This window comes from Anopheles gambiae, chromosome 3, assembly GCF_943734735.2.
Source record: "Anopheles gambiae chromosome 3, idAnoGambNW_F1_1, whole genome shotgun sequence".
In the NCBI taxonomy this organism is placed as follows: Eukaryota; Metazoa; Arthropoda; class Insecta; order Diptera; family Culicidae; genus Anopheles; species Anopheles gambiae.
Window position 1 is genome coordinate 88,514,754 of NC_064602.1, and position 18,098 is coordinate 88,532,851.

The 18,098-nt window shown below is 41.0% G+C and overlaps 1 protein-coding gene across 2 annotated transcripts in view; it reads right to left on the bottom strand.

Annotated features, from left to right (window-relative positions):
• Nucleotides 1-10,016, bottom strand: part of LOC1280973 (uncharacterized) — a 38,542-nt gene extending 28,526 nt beyond the window's left edge. The window contains exon 1 of one of the 2 annotated variants that reach the window (XM_061657010.1): nt 9,660-10,016. The gene's annotated coding sequence lies outside the window, so the exon portion shown is untranslated. Of the gene's footprint in view, nt 1-9,019 lie in introns of both variants that reach the window. The other variant, XM_061657009.1, reaches the window with a different exon arrangement.
• Between the last annotated feature and the right edge of the window lie 8,082 nt (nt 10,017-18,098).

The window sequence follows — 18,098 nt, forward strand, 5'->3', positions numbered from 1 at the left end:
TCTCTGTTCCTTTACGTGACAAGAAAACTTTTGCCCGGGGCTCTTTTGCTCTACAATTCTAAAGGAATGGTGGAAACATTTCTTTTTTTTTGCTTCCCCTTCTTGCTGGTGTTCATTATAACCATCGGAAACTTCAAACATCTTCAATTTACGCCCTCTCGGCGTAACTTTCTGTATCCCATATTCGCCTTGCCCAATCTAATGCATATTGCTTGCCCGAAGGCATTTTTTTTCTCTCTTGCAAGTTGAGTGAGTATGTGTGTCTGTGTGTGACACTTCATAACCCGCAAAACAACTTTGACCCTGGGAACCGTTTACATGGCCTTCGTTTTCTTTGCTTTTCGTACCGGTTGCGGTAGGAAAGTTTTCTTATAAATTTCACGAATGAAATAACATAAATCATCAAGACAGTCGGAGAACGAGTGAGTATATGGTTACTTTTTAAGAAAGGTAAACATAAAAAAATAAAATGTATTAAATTTCAGTAAGTGTCCGTCATTTCAATTTTATTTATTGTATAAAAATTGGTAAAATAGTGTGCTCAAACTTATAAGATTTCTCATTGCAGTTAGTGAGTTAAGCACGAGCACAATGGAGTTGTACCACATAATTTAGCTACGAAATATAGTTTCTTCATTTAAATATTGAAAAATCACAATGTTGTAAATTTTGATACTAGGGTTATATTTCCGTGGGCTTAAAAATTGAACTTTCTTTCCCGAAACACTTATGACGCAAATCGCGATTCATGAGTTCTCAAAACACAACATCAAATCTTAGACCAACTCTTGGTACAATGGCCCAGGTTTGTTTTACACTAATACGTAATTTCACTCCACAAACATGTGTGAATGTATGTTGTTTTATTTTAAATACAGCTAGTCTAATCGCAACGCTCACAGACGCAAAAGCGTTTTTCCACGAAACGCGGGCGATTGAAACATCACCAATTGATAAGCAGACGCCGAGCATTCTAGAGGAAACCTATTGGACCACATTTAATTTAATTCACTTTGTGTAGCCTAATATCAATTTCGTGCAGTGGTGCTTTTGTTACCATGATTTATTTTCTAGAACAACTCCACTCAGCTGATCATGCCGTTCGGCCAATCCGGAACGCAGCAAGACTTTTGCCTCTTTGTTTCGACTATCAGGCGCTGCCCACTTGATGAAGCATCATAATTAATCACCTCAGATGTGGCCAGCCGGGCCGGGTCAGCACGATTGTGGGCACGCCATTCCGGCCATTCTATCAGCGGACGGTAACAACCGTTCGGTTCAAACCAGTACGGCAGCAAATTGGCCCGATTCAATCCACGGCGAGATGAGTCGTTCGCGGTGCCAAAGAAGTCACCTGATAATGGAAACCAACAGCATATGTTTTTTGTTTGTTTGGTTGTCTTCATCTTGGAACGTTCCCGACCCTTTCAAATCGAAAACCACCGAAACGTTCATTCGAACTTTGGTCGCACATGCCACGCAATGATGGTGGCGTTTAGCATGTGGTTTTGTGATTCCCGGCAACGGGTCGTGCTCTATAACCAATGATGGTGATAAAGGCATGCCGGATCGCTACGAGTTGGGGTTGGCTACGCCTGGCTAATGAGTGGTTGTCAAAAATAAAACTAAACTATTATGCTTCAATGACAAACATTTGACCAAACTTTAGCCCTTCATTATAAAGTTCAAGCGAACTCAAGGGGACGGACGTTCCGTGTGCTATGCTCCCTGTTGTTCACAGGCCATTGTTTCCGGCGTTCTGTTCTGCTCGGTAGTGGGGGAAATTTAAAGACAGCTCGTTCGGCAAACTTTCCCAGTTAATGAAGGGGATCGAAGAAGTTTGCTCTTTCCCGCCATCCATTCTAACTACCATTCATTTTTGTAACGTCGCGAAGTTGTATCGGCTGTATGGCGGTCGACCGATGAGGATATGCCACCGAAAGAGGGGACGCTAGAATGCACAACGCAAACGGTGCACCTTCATTAAGCCTTCTCAGCTCGGCTTAATATATCCGTTTTGTCAATAAAGCTATTCTCTTGCGCATTGGAAGACACCGATAGCGGGTCTGGGTATGAGCAACTTTGCTAGATATCTTCTTCTCGCTGCAAACTATTGGTAACTATTGAAAAAAAAGACTTGCTGATAACGTCGTTTAGCTGTGGAAGAAGTTTGGTAAAACAATACCCACAGCTCTCTCAGCGTTCAGAGCGGACTGGGGGAATTCTTTTTGACAAGCCATCGAATCGGGCTGTACAAATCAAGCGAACGGGGAAGAAGTTTCCGATACACAGTGTACTGATTTAATTTTATTCATAATAAATTGAAACTTCATCCATGGGAAAAGCGCTGTAATGCCGAGGTGGCTTAAAATGAAGTTCCCTTTTTTGGGTAGGGAGAAGCAAAAGATGCAAGATTGTAAGGTTGCGTTCTTTTGAAACTTGTTTAGATACTTGTGCTTTAATGAACTGTCAGGAAGTTAGGCTGTGCTATCTTCTGGGACTTTGCGATGTCTTTGTCAATAAAACGTCTCAAAACTTTATTTAAAAATATATTTGTTTTATTGAATGTTTGAGTTTATCACAATACATGCTAAGATGTCAATTATTGATCTGTAATGAACAAACCAAGAAAAATCATGTCAAACTATTGAAATTAAAGGTACTGAAATGTCTTCTACGTTTAAAAAGGGTCTTTGATCCTTTCTTTTTTACTATCTTGTTGTTTTTTTCGGCTGATCTTATTTTTGTTTGCAATTCTCAACAATAATGGTGTATAAATCAATGGATATTCATCTTGATATTTTTATTTATCTCACCACAAACCTTTTTTGTAAACCACAGACCAATCACATCTTTCACAATACACCACACACGGACGGGAAAATAGCCAACCAGCCTAGAAGATTCAGCGAAGCTACCATATCGTATTATTAATACCACAAGATTCAAGCTCACTAGTGGCCGGTGTAAAGTAAACCAATTAAATCTTATCCTTCTTTTGCCATGAGTGAGAAACACTTGCTTTTCCTTGAGTGCTTGGGTACGATTGTTTCCCACGAGAAAGTTTTCTGCAGTCACGTCATCTTCCCAAGTTCAAAGCTCGCGGATCGTGTGGAAGTGTTCGGATGGCTGAGGGTTTTACAGGTTCAGGTTCATTGTCTTTGCTACCCCAAGCACAGGAAACTGTTTGCGTCTGGCATGGGAAGCATAAATAGGAGTAGTTGTAGTATTAACACTACCGTGTTTTGGCGCTAATTCCCTGAGAAACGAAACGAACGTCTCAACATCGGTCGGTGGTGCCTTTGCTGATCGTAAAGTTGCAATGTTTCGTGGTAGTTTGTCGGTGAAGTTTGTGGTTATTTTGGCACCGAATGTGATGGTTAGCACGGTTACAAGAAAGGGAAGTAAGTTACGAAAGTGTGGCAACGATACAGGAGGTATAGAATTATGGAGTACTTCGTAGTGAACAATAAAATAAACTCATCGGTACTTTAAGAAAAGGAAACACTTTTTCTTTAGATTTATATATTTAGAGATGTCACGTGCACATTCTAGAGAAGTTTCAAGTTTAACAGTTATTAGAACGTAATTTGTAATCAAGGAATGTTGAATGAATTAACAACTGCATTTAGTATATACTCGATCTTTATTGAATCAGCTTATTATCCTTTCCCCTAGTAACTACGTTCTATCTCTTGCTTTTTTTATGTATTCCTTACACCTTTCATAATTTGACGAACCTCTCTGCTCTACTATTACCACAATCACAAAGGAAAAGGTTGAAACTCATTTACTAATTTCAGTTCTTCGGTAACACAGATGGTAGAGACCCGAAATTGTGTGATTCACTTAACAAAAACCTTTTTTTCTCTGTCGCTATTTCAATTTTTCGTATTAAATTACACTTCCAATTTTGCTCATTTTGCTCCATCCCAGCTTCAGGGTGAGTGGAAAAGATACGAATGTTAACCCAACTTCGTGCGGTTTCATTTTTCTCGATGTAAAAATTATTTGTCCTTCCTTCGTCGTTAAGTCGAGTAAAAGATACTTTCCACCATTTAACAGATGGCAATTGGCTAGATTCAAATTGGTAGTCGTACAACGAGCAGTAACACGAGCACAAAAAACTCAGATGAGTTTTATGAGATAATGGGAAGAGAAAGGCAAATAAAGTTATAATTTAATTCCCGCCAACTGGACGGGAAAGTCCAGCTCGTTTATTCTGCGTATCATCACAGTTGTGGTTGCGGATAGGGCAGCATTCTTGTGATTACTCTTCTAACCATCCATTACGGGATTGCCAATGGACTATTTCACATCGGACGAGTGGTCGACAATCGGTGTGAAGTGGAATGAGTGTGAAATTTGAAAAAGTAAAACTGTAAATGTAAAATGTAAATGAATGAAAATTAATTGAAAACTCGTATGATACAACACAATCATACGTTCATTCATTTAATCATTTCACAGTTCTGTTTTTGGCGATCTTTTCTATTAGTTTGGTTTGAATTTTCTATCCCATAGTTCTTGTGTCTTCTTGACCAATCGCTGGAGTATGATTATAATTTAATGATATTAGTTAAACGTTGGTTTTAATTTTCAATTTTCACACTGAATGCAGTGAAGAGAAACAGCTGCGTCCGCTACGTGAGTCAGCACCAATTTTCTTCTTGTTTCCGAAGCATTTTCAAACCGAACCAAACTCCTTCAGAGCGACACGAAAAAGGAGAAGGGACTACCAGATGCACAAGAATAAAGCGCCATATTGAGATTAAAAACGATAAGAAGGATAGAAACGTGACGCAAAGGACTGCTGAACCGTTGCTAAGAGCAGAACTTTCGAAGTTTGTGTAAGCTTGACACTTTTCTTTCCATCCTGAAATTATGGTTGAGTTTTGCTTGCTGAGAAGCGCGAAGTTGCCAGTTAAAGTAATTATAACAAAAGTGTTACAATAATTATTTCACTTACAAGGCAGTCCAGAAGTGTGACGCCATTTATCATAAGAAACTACCTCTGATAAAACTGCTTATGAATTTACTTATATACATTGTTCAACTAAAAAATATGTAGCAATTCCATAGAATTGATTGATCAAATCTTCCTGAGTAAAAATCGTCAAATGCGAAATAGCGTTCTGTTATTTCTACACTGACTCGGTTGCATCATATTTTAATTGCAACCAGCAAAACGAACATTCAAATCAGATGGAAATTCGTATCACTCATTTGTGTGGAATGGAGGAATCAGCCACGATAAATGGAAACTGTTTAATCAAACATTTTGCATCGATCCACCGACGCTGCCTCTTCCACCGGTATCAATTGGCTGATCCAGTGAACAGTAATTGGAACAGTCACACGGCGGTCCAAGGTTAAAAATGTTGTAAAATGACCTCTGACACAAGGAAGGTGTCCACGTTTTTCATTGCCATTTTTCATTCATCCCATTCTATGATGACTTTCTGACCTGCTGACCAACCAAAACCGAATGTTTAAACTGTATTTATCTTCTGTCGAAAAAACAGTGAAACAACATGATGCAACAACACATCTTTCACTTATTGTGCTTGGCTTCACAAATTGCCCATGAAAAAGGAGGTTTCACTGCACGAAGGGATGGATTTGGTTTGGAGCGAAGGTACGTCGGCGAATGAAGCAATTAATATTCATTCTGATAAATGAATTCGTAAACGAGGCACCTACGTTTTTCGTTTTGTTATTGTGTATCTTATCATGCAGGCGGAAGCGGGGATTTTAATGCATTGTACTTTTCCTGCTCTTTTCGAAGCTTTCCATAAGCAGACAAACACACGAACAGCATCAGTAGCAACATCAGCCGCAGCAACAACATCACACAGACAGTAATTATTATTGGCGCAGAGTAATGTTGTGTGGATGGGAAAGCATCATTTCCGAGTACTGGTGCGATTGGTAAAAGGATGGCAATGGTGAAACAAATTAGCATGTAGGGTAGGCTGTAGGCTCTTTTCTATTGGTTCGAGCAACAATTGATTGAACCGTGTTTTCATAGCGTGTGTATGTTTTTTTGCTATATTTTTCATGTTAAATTGACTGTATTTCATGGTGCTTTACATAAAGCCCCTTACGTGTCATTATAATGCCTGATTTTAATTTTAATTTTCTATTTTCGAATGATTACATGCTATGAAAAAATGGCAATTCCTTGTAACAAACAATGCAGTGATAATATCATATCTATATCACATTGATTGTACCGACAATTCACGAGCCTTTTTTAAGATAAATCTTTTTTTTTTATATTTTAATTCCCGGTTTTGGACATCAGGAAAATATTTAAAATAGAAAACGCAAGCGAACGCTACGAAATATTCTTCACAGCACTGAAAGAATATGCATGGTATAGGTTGCATCGACATGGTTACACTACTTATGACAGCACCATGTTGCGGAACTTACAATAAGCTTTGCACAACGAGGTTCTACCAAATACGGTTGAGCTGATCTCTCGCCCAATTGAATCGGATTTTATCGATATGATTTTGCTCTTTTTCTCTCTTCTGCTTGTTCTGTCCTTACCAACTACCGGCTGGTTTTCGGTTGAGCGAATCCAAAGCCAACCGTCTAGTCTATTGAAACCAAATGGAACACAAGTGGCCAGCTGTAAAATATCGCTCCAAATCCAAATTCAACGAACGTGTTAGACGTGTGTTTCGGTTGCACTTACCATCAAATGATGTGCTTCTTGATACGAGAAGCCTGCCTTCTGCCAAGCATAAGTGTGGCTGCTTGATTCGGTAATCTGCAACCCTGATCCTATCATTCTCGATCGGGGTGTGTAAAATCGTTACAAATACCAACCAGCTTTCCGAACGCTTCTCAAGGTTTACCATCTGTTTACATTGCAATTGACGCTGTGAGCCTTAAAGTTGAATGTAATGCAGACTAAATAGCAAAAAATAGACAAGAGCAAAGAGCGTTTCACACGGATTCACCGAAAAAGAAATGGTGAAGGTGGCCGAGGCACAACAGTTTGTGTTATGCACTAGCTGGATTGCATATGGAGATTGAAAATTCATGCTCACTGTCTCTCCTGCTCTCATTCTTTTTTCTAGCAGGATTTTGACTGCCTTTTTCTGTTTCTTTGTTTCACTACTTAGGACAGCATGATGGCTTCGTATCATGTCCCTTCGGTGCTCAGAGAGTTGACAGGCGATGCATCCGGTTGCATCGCTCTCTGGGAAGTGCAAATCACCTAGGTCAGCGTTTTTTAGATAATTCATTTTGCTTTTATTGCATCAGTGTGGCTGGTGTACTGTGAGCGCGATGGTTTTATCTACTCCATAATAGATGACACAGTGAGGAACTGTGCATCTCTCAGCTCACCGATCGGAGAAAAAGATGAACATCGCCACGGGCAGAATGACTGATTCAATTAAATCTCATCCTCTCTTGGGCTGACATCCGGCAGTGAATACGCGAACTTCTCGATGCTTCGGGCAGCTGTTTGTGTGTCAATAGAGCGCCAAAAGCCGGGACTCCGTTATATCGCAATTGGAAGGTAAACAATCGGATCAAAAGTGTAGGCGAAAAAACTACGCCACCAGCACACGATGGTCTTTCGCGAATGCAAATCGTATTTTCCGGGGCTCCGTTGGCCATTTTGGCCACTGAACGGTGGTGGTTTAATTAAAGGCAAACGGAACGGTGTGATTTGTCTGCGCTGAGAGCAAACGTTCCGGAGTGTTTCGATGAAGGCACGTCTGCAGCAAGAACTAAATCGACTCAGTACGGTACGTAAGTTATCCTTGGGAGTTTTCAAACACCGAGTGGCACCAAAATCTCTAGTTAATTGGTCAACACCAGGCCAGCTCTTCTCCTTTGGCTGCATCGTCATGTTCCACTTGAACCAGGCAAAGTCACCAAACTTTAGCAAGTACAGTTTTCAACTCTTTGTGACCGTTTCAAGAGCTTCAAGCAAAGCGGCATCAATTTTCCGATTGATGCCACGCTTCTCTTCTAAAAAGTCTAAAATGCTCGAAGCGTTCTCACGAGAACGAGCGAGTATGATTGCCAGATACGCGTTTGGTCATTATTTGAAGTGTGTCGCCAGGTTGAAAAAGCTGGTGTGAGGTGGCAGATGAAATTATTTTAGTAATTAACCAAATTAAGGCGAAATAATCAAAGAGAATCGAAAATTGTCATTAAAAAAATCATAAAAATCTTGTGAATTCAAAATATTATAACAAGATTTTTTGGTGATGATTGAAACGGTTATATTAATATTATTTAATATTCAAGAGATGTACAAAATACTTGAAATATAAATCCATGACCATCATTCCATTGGTAAGATCTTTAAACGAAACAATATTTTTATAAAAATTGTTAAAACTTTATACAAACTCAAACTAAATTGAACCAAAGTTGAAAGTATGCTAAAAACATGTATTTAGCCATTGCTACAGTGAACTTAGAATCTCTAGGTTATGATGAATTCAAGTTGATTCTCAAACGTTAAAATTGATTCCTTGTTTGATTCTAATAAATATTTAGCCTATAGAGCCTATAGAGGCTTTAGAGACCACGCAGACGGATAGTCAGTCCTTATTACCGGGAAAGGTCCATTCTAGGCTTGATCCCATGACGGGCATGTTATCAAGTAGTACAAGTTGACGACTGTACTAAAGGACAGCCCCTACACCCAATGCAATCAAGTTCTATTTGCTGGAACACATAACCAAAGCTAGCCGATCACAAGACACAAGTGCATCAAGCAAAAAGATGTTGCAGTTCCATAAATAGTTCGATGCACCTCGAGCATAACGCTTTGCCCGCGTTAAACCAATCAAGCAGCTTTTTGCGTTATTGCTTCTGCAATCGAACCATACTCGATCATACGTGCACGAGTGAAAGAAAGACCACAAAAACAACAACTTGGGCAGCTGCATTCTACCAAGTGTCAGTGATCGCCGTCACCCTCGTACAAGGCCATCGAGGGAACGGTGTAGCATTACTCGATGAACACGCGTTTACGTACCTGTAACGGGCGAACCGGTCCCTTTGCCAGCCTAGCGATCAAGGTTGTACAGTGATCGATCGAACTAAACGGAGAGCCACTGGACTAATTTCTTCCCACGAAGTACCGGTCTACCGACGCGTCAAAGAATTGCTCCCCAAGGTGAACCATAAGTAGCGTCACAGTCGAGTGCATGTGGACCCAACAAGAAACTCATTCAACAACCACACTGGTTGCAAATGATAATCACTTCCTACCGGTCTTTCTGCGCACTAGCGGATGAACAATTCCTTTCGTGTCGTGGGAGAGAGAACGATATCTTGCACCATCGATAGGGGGGTCGTCAGTTCGTTATGGATAATAATCGTAGTCGGGGCTGGCGGATAATGTCCTCACATGCGAAACGGGAATCTACACCGAATTGGGTGTTTCCTCCTTGCCTGGGGACTTTCGCAAGCACAAGCACTTGCCCGAAAGCGTTCACCTAATTACGTTCGGCACTGGTTGTTGCAGGGATTTATTGCGGGCTAATGGTGGAAACGACCAATTAAGGATATTGCTCTGCTTTCTACTGGCTTGCTTACTTTGAACTAGGCGCACTTGAACCGTGGATAAATTACCACTACCAGAAGCACCTTAAACGACGTTCATATGATATTACCTTTCCTTCACGATCGCTGCGATGATTTTTTTGTGCGAGGCTTTGAATTTCGTTTCGTTGGAAAGTATAAACTTGACTTTGAATCTCCGACACTATTCAAAGAAACATTATTCACTTTTCCTTCCAAACGAATGCAACCGTTCAAACTCCTCGCCTACACAACGTACACGTGGCGCACGTAGAACACTTTCCCGCCAACAAGGATCGAGAACGTTTTCTCTTCGTTTTGGACAACGGTGGCGAACGCGATAACTCAAAACGACCACTCTGGGACGGTTTTCCAGCTCAACGGCCGCTCGCACGAGAGCTCTGAAAACGACTGAACCCTGCACGCCGTTCAATGCTCGCCGGAACCGAACGACAATGCTTCGGAGCAAGCCCTTCGGTATCAACGGTAAGCGCGTGCAACACTGCGTAGTCTCGGGAACCGGTTCGGATGGATTGTTATGGTGGCACGCTCGTGTCGTGCCGAACCTATTTCAACATGACCGCGCATTTCGCCCTCGTGCTGCGTGTCGTCGTCCGCATCCGTGCCAGCATCCTTACTCTTCGTGCCGTACTCGTGGAAACGGTGCTTCCCCTTCACTGTGAAACTGGATGCCAAGCTCGTGGAACATGTTTTGTTGTTGCTCTTAGCACGGAAAACGTGTGTGGTAAGCGTGCGGTAAGCGTCCCCTTGATGGCTGTCTAAAATTGTCACGCTTTTGCAGAGCGGAGGTGGCAGCGGATATGTTGGAACAAAAACGACGCATCTCATAGTGAAATTTCGCTCATCGTGTGATTTGTGCGGTGGGTGTGTGGATAGGGCTAGGGCTTTAATTATCCGTGTTCGAGTTGTCTTGGTAGGTGTGATAGTTTCCGGAGTCAAACGGGTTTCGGATGTTTCATAGAGGCAGAACTCGTTCCTGGGCTGCAAAAATGCGTGACTAGTATTTTTAAGTAAAAGGTGGACAATTTGTATTACAAAAGGAATAATAGAAAATGTATAATTAGTTAAACTATTTGTAGGCAGGAACTCTCAAACTGTTGTGTTTGTTTTATTTGTTTTTTTATTTTATTTATTTTTTAACTAGAGTTGTGTTTCATGAACCTTTCCTCTTCTATCGAGCAGTTTAGCAGGCAATAAACATGAATCGTCCCGCCAACATGAACATAAAAATACTCTATTAAAAGCTATACAGTTCAAGTATATACAAGCACATTTTATTTTCAATTCATAGCACCTGATATTACGCAGCATAAACAATTTATTTAACCTTTAAGTAAGCAACCGAATACCCCGATATATATATATTTTTTTTCAATTTATAAATAACAATTCACGATTGAACAGCTTTCAGACTCATTCGCACGAATAAGCCGCCCACCGGTTAATCCGCCACCGGTTAATCGACGTTCTACTTTAGGTTGATACTTTAAAGAAAAAGTTCTACTTAAGGTTTCCAAGAAAAAGGAAAATTAATTAAAAGCGTATAATTAACTGTAAGACAGTATTATTTTTTATGCATATTAAATAAAAATATACAAACAATAATTATGCTGAACGTAGCGAAAATGTAGACAATTGGTTGAAATATTCTTTTTTATGTTATACAGGGAACTGACCAATAAATCAGTATGGAATACACAAGTATCCTGGTTACCAACTTAACGTGTGTAAATTTGGTTGCCATCTCTATAGTTAAAAGTATTTACAGACACATTAGGACCAACCCACATAAGTAAAACAAATTAATTAACAAATAATTAAGTACACAAAATAAAGAACTGTAATAACTAAATTAACGAAATTAATTAACTCATATCATCTAAATTCAATGCCACAAACGCTCGTCACGTCTGAATAACTTTCAAAAGCTTCCGATTACATCATACTAATGCAAAACTTGTTTGTTTTTACAATAGAACCTTTTGCGCTGCAAATATTTTCCATGTTCTACGCTCCAGTTCGAACAAACATTACCCACAGTTCTATTTATTTACACTTCAAATTTGATAAGTTTTGCTATCAGTTAAGGAAGAAGCGCCGAATGAATCGTACTGTCAAAACAAAAGCAAAACAAAAAGCAATGCTCGATCCCGCGCAACAGAAACCGTTCCGGTAGCGGCGGCACTTCTGACGGCTCATTGGCGGCTCCGCCGAGCGCCCAGATTAGTGAGCGTTAGATTGTTAATCGTTGGATTTTGATTAAAATTGATTAACAGCGTCCGGCCGTTTTAATCGCAGACCGGGCGCCGATTCGTTTAGTCGCGGTGGATGCAAACCTGGCGTTAAGCTTAGCCGCACGCACCAAACACAATTGTTGCTTTCCCCTGTGGAAGTTTTAATTTGACGTCACTGGCCTCGAGGTGCAATTTTTTTGTTGTTGTTGGGATAAATTTACTTTGCTTGTGTTTATTTTTTCCCCCGGTGTCAGCGAAGTTGTCACTGATCCATGGCCTGGTGTAAGATATTTTGAAGCGCAACGGGAAGGGATTTACCATTTCGTCGCTAATCCGGCTTATTGCAGGGCAGCTATGAGCTGTGGCTTCTCTCTTCCGGTCAACCAGCGAGCAGGCAGTGTTTATAACCAGCGCAAGGTGAGAAGGTCGGCCCAATCATTTTGTGTTTGTTTCCTCCCAGTTGGTGCTGTAAATTGAGTTAGATCCAGTGATTCAAAATCAGCGAAAGCCCACAAAAAGTCGTTAAACATCGTAAGGGAGCAACATTTTCGTTTGCTGGAGGGGCAAAGTAAAGCATGACCGCTTAATTAATTTATGGTCTTTCAATTGGTGGCTCATTCAACAGAACAGTACGATGCTTTGTGGAGGGTTTGCAGCCGAAGTAGAAGCCACTGGCACTGGTTATAATGAAACGGGGATTCATTTTCTGTTGCTGGTAGTTGAAAAAGCCGTAAATAATTTGGAACTGATTGAGGTTATAATTGTATTATGAATAATTCTTATTAAAATAATTAATTGAAATGAAAGTTTCTGAAAACGCCTGAAATTAAATTCCCAAGTATAAGCTGCAGGCGTTGCGGAAGCTCAGAAAAAAAAGATTTGCTCATAACAAGAAGAGCTCACGTGAAAGCTAATGACAAGCAGCATGATCATTAATCATGTTGGTTTCAAATACGCCCCAGTACAAGCGCTGCTTCCCACGCTCGACAGCTTTCTTCCGCTGCTAAGCTCATCATATTCAGCGGTTGCGCTGTAGCAGAAACCGTAGCCTACTTTGTGCCTATCTTTTTTACTGCAACAAACTTGCTAGCTGCTCGTAGCAGCTCCTTCCATGGTTCTCTAACAACGAAACAGGATGCATTGTACAATTGCATTAAAATAAACTCACCACCGACACAAACGCGGAGCCTACATCCGCCTTTTTCCATTTGCCAGAAGAAACAACTTAACAACCGTGGCGGAGAATGGGGTTGCATGGTCAGGCTAAGAGAGTTGTATTAATTAATTTTAAATTTGAGATACATTCTTTACAAAGAAGCCCCCCAAAAACCGAAAACCAAAAATCTTGAAAATTTTGTCTCCAAAAAATCTTGACTATTTTGTCTCCTTCACTTGTCGAGCAAAATACTTCCCTTGTCTGATGATGAGGAGTTTCAAGAATGAGCATTTCACCCTATTATGCCGTTTCGTCCCCTTTGCACCGAAAGCGCACAGAAAGCGTACACAACAGCGTAGATAACGCCAGCACTTGATGTTTCGATTATGATGAACACGACTGAGCCATGTGTACAATTTCCACCGACACAAGTGCCTGTACCTGCTTTGGGTGAAGAAAGTGGTGCAACACCTGGTGCAGCAGAAGTGTTGCGAGAGATTGCGATCCAATCGACGGTACCGCGGTGGAGGAATAAAACGGGGACGGTGTGGAAATAGCATCGGCAAGTGGCAACACCGCCGAACGCGCTGAAACTTTGTTATACAATTTTAATAAATTTTATTTCGTTGCTTATTCATATGCATTAAATTTATTTCCGAGTTACCCACACGCCGCATCATCATCATCATCGCCACCCGTCATGTATCGCCCGCTGATGGTTGGGTCGAACTTTTCGGTGGTCATGATTTTTAATATGCTTTAATTAACTTTACTTTTAATTCATTCGCACCGACACTGCTGAATGCTGCGGCACGGGTGAGTTTAATGGGCGTCCAGATAAGTTATGCACATGCCGACGCCAGTACCCACAGTACGCTTCAAACCTATTGACCCCTCGTGAAAAGCAATTTATTTCAATCCCGAACCCCAAAACGCGGGAAAGTAGGCATTACGGGCCCCATGCGGGCAAGAGTTTTGTCACGTTGCCTACCTTTCAGGCGCCAACAAATTCAATCCACCAACGATTCACCTCGTACGCCAAGGCCCTGTTTTGTCCCCCACAATCCCAGTCTCAAGGTGTCGGTCAGACGGTTTCGAATGAGTTTAGTTTGTGAGTCGCGCGAAATTGCTCCCAGCGCTACATCCATATTCAACTGTGGCGCTTCTACTGTCACGAGCGAAGTCTTTCATTGATGCCGGCGCCGGATGCAGCGCCAAACGTACACGTTTGATCACATTTTGCGCAAATGCAGCGTTATGATAATGAACTGTGCCGTGCACGAGTGACACAGTTTTTGCTGACGGTGGTGATGAAAGCAATCGGATGCTGGATGCCTGATGATGTAAAGCATAAACGGCCCCGGCTGGTTTGAATTATAAATCGGCTGTGAGTTTGAATGTGCGGCGAACTATTGCGCTTCTCAAATTGCAACGTTTTGTTGGTAATGCAATGAAGGGGATGCATGTGTGCCGCAAGTGTGTTGCATCACACTGCAGCCAATAAGAGATTGATGTATGCAGGCGAGTTTAACCTTTCCCTGTCTCATCTAATAAAACCGATCTTGAGTGAAGGGAGGAGGGGAGCAGGGCTTTCTCACCGTTCTGGTTTTCTAAACTGTGCCACACCGATCCCATCCCTGGCTGGCTGTATTAATTAATGGCCTCATAGTCTCAACTAACGACGGCCGTACCTTCCCGCACGTTTGTAGCTGGTGCGGAAATCAACTTTTGTCGCTTGAAGCCAAACTATGCATCAAAGACTAGTCACGCAAGCTGCCCTAATGACGGGATCTTGCTCTTCCCTTCTTTCCCTTCCCCCCCCCCCCCCCCCTTGTGTTGGTGGTTTAGTTTTTGATGTTAATTGAAATCAATTGAATTTTAAATGACGCATAACCGCATATGCGTTCGCGGTGAAGCACGATGCACTGTTACGTCGGCACACACTATTTGCGTGACATTTGCGTGTGCGGAGGTGTCAATTATAATTCCCACGTGGTTTTGGGACGAGCTGAAGCATTTGGGTGCGGCATCGTGTCTCTTGCTTCGAGTTTATGGTAGGCGAGTTTTAAGACAGAGGTGCAGATTTACGCTTTGTTTTTGGTTTGGGGGATTAAGGGGTGGGGGAGGGAAATGGGTTTAGGTATGGAATGCGATAAATTGATTCAAACATGTTTTGGGAGTGACGTGGATGCATGAGAGTTGACGCATTAAAACTATAATTTATTTCGATTAAAAATTGTTTGTATTTCGATTACAGATTTTTTAGATTATTGATTGTTTAGATTGTTGAACTTGTTTTTTCTCTGTTTTTTATCTTTTTTATCAACATTCCATAGGAAATTTCCATGATAAAACAAGTATTTCAAATAAAGTAAGTTTATTTTGTAATACATGGTTACTTAAGTAAAGTTGTTTAACATTTAGGTTTATCAAATCTATAGTTAAAAAGTCATTCAGTTATTAAATATAACTAGCTAATCTAATTTGATTTTTATTGTTTTATTAATCAAAATTGAGCCAAAGAAGAAGAAGAAGAAGATTAATCAAAAGACTGTTCAATTGTTTATTGGAAAATATTTTTTTTAATTACTTCTAGTTTGATGATGGTTAGAGTTAGCTGATAGAAAAAATAGTAAAGTTGGTCATCGAAGAGCCGATCATTTTAGTATTCAAATAAAAAACCTTCTTTTCTTGGCAGCCATCCAAAGAAAACCTATGCAAGATAGTAATGTATCGACTTTATATAAGAAAAAATGTTCTTTTCGTGTTTGCTCGTGTTTATCTTTCTGTGAAATATCTCCAGTACACAGAAGGAAGTCAAAAGAGATAAGCTGGAGAAATTAATACCAAAATGGATTTTGGCCCTTTCCCATTCATCAGCGTTGCATGAGACATAATTCTCAAAAACAATTGCCCCAGTTTCAGTTATAACGCTTACCCATTCGAGGCTGTCACCAATGCATTCAAGTCCGCAACCACGCTGTCACCGAGACGTCGTATCGTAAATTAATAACATAAACTCAGCACAAATGTGCATTATGGCCTTGCTCAGGAGCCCATTCTTTTGGAAATGCTAAAAGCTCGCGGGAAACTGCATCGCACAGTAACGTCAAATGCCGGGTGTCCAGCATTGTCCTGCGAACCGGGATGACTACCAACACCGACGTTTTGTTCGTTCCCCAGCGGTGTACGAGCTATGTGATGCGGGACAGTTCCATCACGGATCACCCATACGATCGTGATGGCGCCCTATTGTATGAGGCATCGTTTGTTGGAAAACGCTTCCAGCATCGCTTTTGAACGACGAGACTACGGCTACACGGCACCCTGATGAGTGATGATGGATCAAACTGACCTACGGGCGCAGGGAAAGATTCTGGTCAGCAGAACAAAGCCTACGGAGCTTATGTGCCGTGCGCTTTGCAGTAATCTTCCCTTTTGGCTGGCATTTTGCCAAAACATTCGTGTCACGTGTGTCCCCTTCGCCATTATTACGCATCGTTCCGAGCAAACCGTTTTAAAATATTCGTTCCATTTAGGCATGCAAGCGCCTGTATTGTGATGGAAGCGTCGCGCGTTTTTTTGGCTTCTATCTCTAATCGGTCTCAAACGCTTACCCTTTATGGGTAGAGGATAGGACATGCATCCTTCCGGTCTGGTGGGACACACTTTGACAGCAGGACGTTACACCATTCATCAGTCCGGATGACTTGAATGTGCACAGGACGCACATGGGCTGGATATGGCGTGAAGAGCCAGAGTACGGCAGTGGATGAATAGGAATGAATTAAATTTTAAAGGAATGAATTTTTGGTTGGATTTTTCAATATTAACTTCAACATTACTTTAATGATGTGCATGTGCAAGGTCAAATTCAATGTTGCAATGACTAAATGTTTTTAATTAATTTAAACCCAGGAACATCAAGGTCATTTTCATACAATAAGTTATCTCACATATCTTTTACGATTAATATGTAAGTTATACTATCTTTCTTATCAACATTTCTTATCTGAATAAGCTAGCATAGATCAATCATCAGCATAATCAAGGCTTAACATGCTATCGAATCGTTTAACTCTTGATTCATACAAACTATTAAAGATAAGATTATGACATGTTACAAGTTAACCACCAACACACCAACTTGAATCGATAAAACGAATTGGGATAAGTAAGATTTAGTGTTATTACAGAGGCATTCTCACTTAGATTTAAGATACTGAACATATTGCATACATTTAGGCGTACAACTGTAGCTACGTCATTTTACGAAAAGTCTAGGTTTACATACATTTAGGCGTATAGTGTTGATGAGAGTATTTTATTCCCGTTTACAAAACAAAGCATTCTTTCACTATGATGAAATGCAATAAATGAAAATATATTAGGACATGTTCGTAAAGCTTATTACATAAATTTCAGATAATTCTTAAATCTACCATCTACCAGCAGCAAGTACTGCATCGGGAATGGTGGCAGTTTTAAATGTCATAACCATAACCTCAACGATGAGACGTTACCGGCTCACTACAAAATAGCATCCCAACATGACTGAGGCAATCGGTTGGAAACATGTTGCAGCAAGAGTAAAATAAGAAAACGCGGATTCTACCCGTCACTAAAATGTTTCCGCATGCAAAATGTTGCAATAGGTGAGCTGCTGTTGCCTTTGTGCCGGGTCATGCACAACAGCAGTAAGAGTAAAGAAACGAACAAACTTTTTACTGAAGGATAACAGTGTGTTCCTCTGCTACAAGCATCTCTGCACTTCTTCGAGTAGCTTGCTTTCCATTCCAGAGGAACATTGCTGGCAGCCAACTACAAAGTTATGAATTCAATCAATTTTATTCGACTGGAAGATATGACTTCCAGGTCGGCAGTCGCTTTACCATCGCGAGTTGTGTTCGCGAGGGCGACCGTTAGGTTAGAACTAGGATGCTTTTGCTCCCACACCCGCTTCTTTGTCCATATCTGTACCCCATTCGCGTGATGGAAGAGTTGCTAACGATCTTTGGATCGGTGGATTCCAATCGGTTCCGGCTTCTTCCGTTTCACCACCAGCAGCCCGCTTATTGGTTGTGCAAATCTGAATATCTCAGCCAGACACCAACATCCGA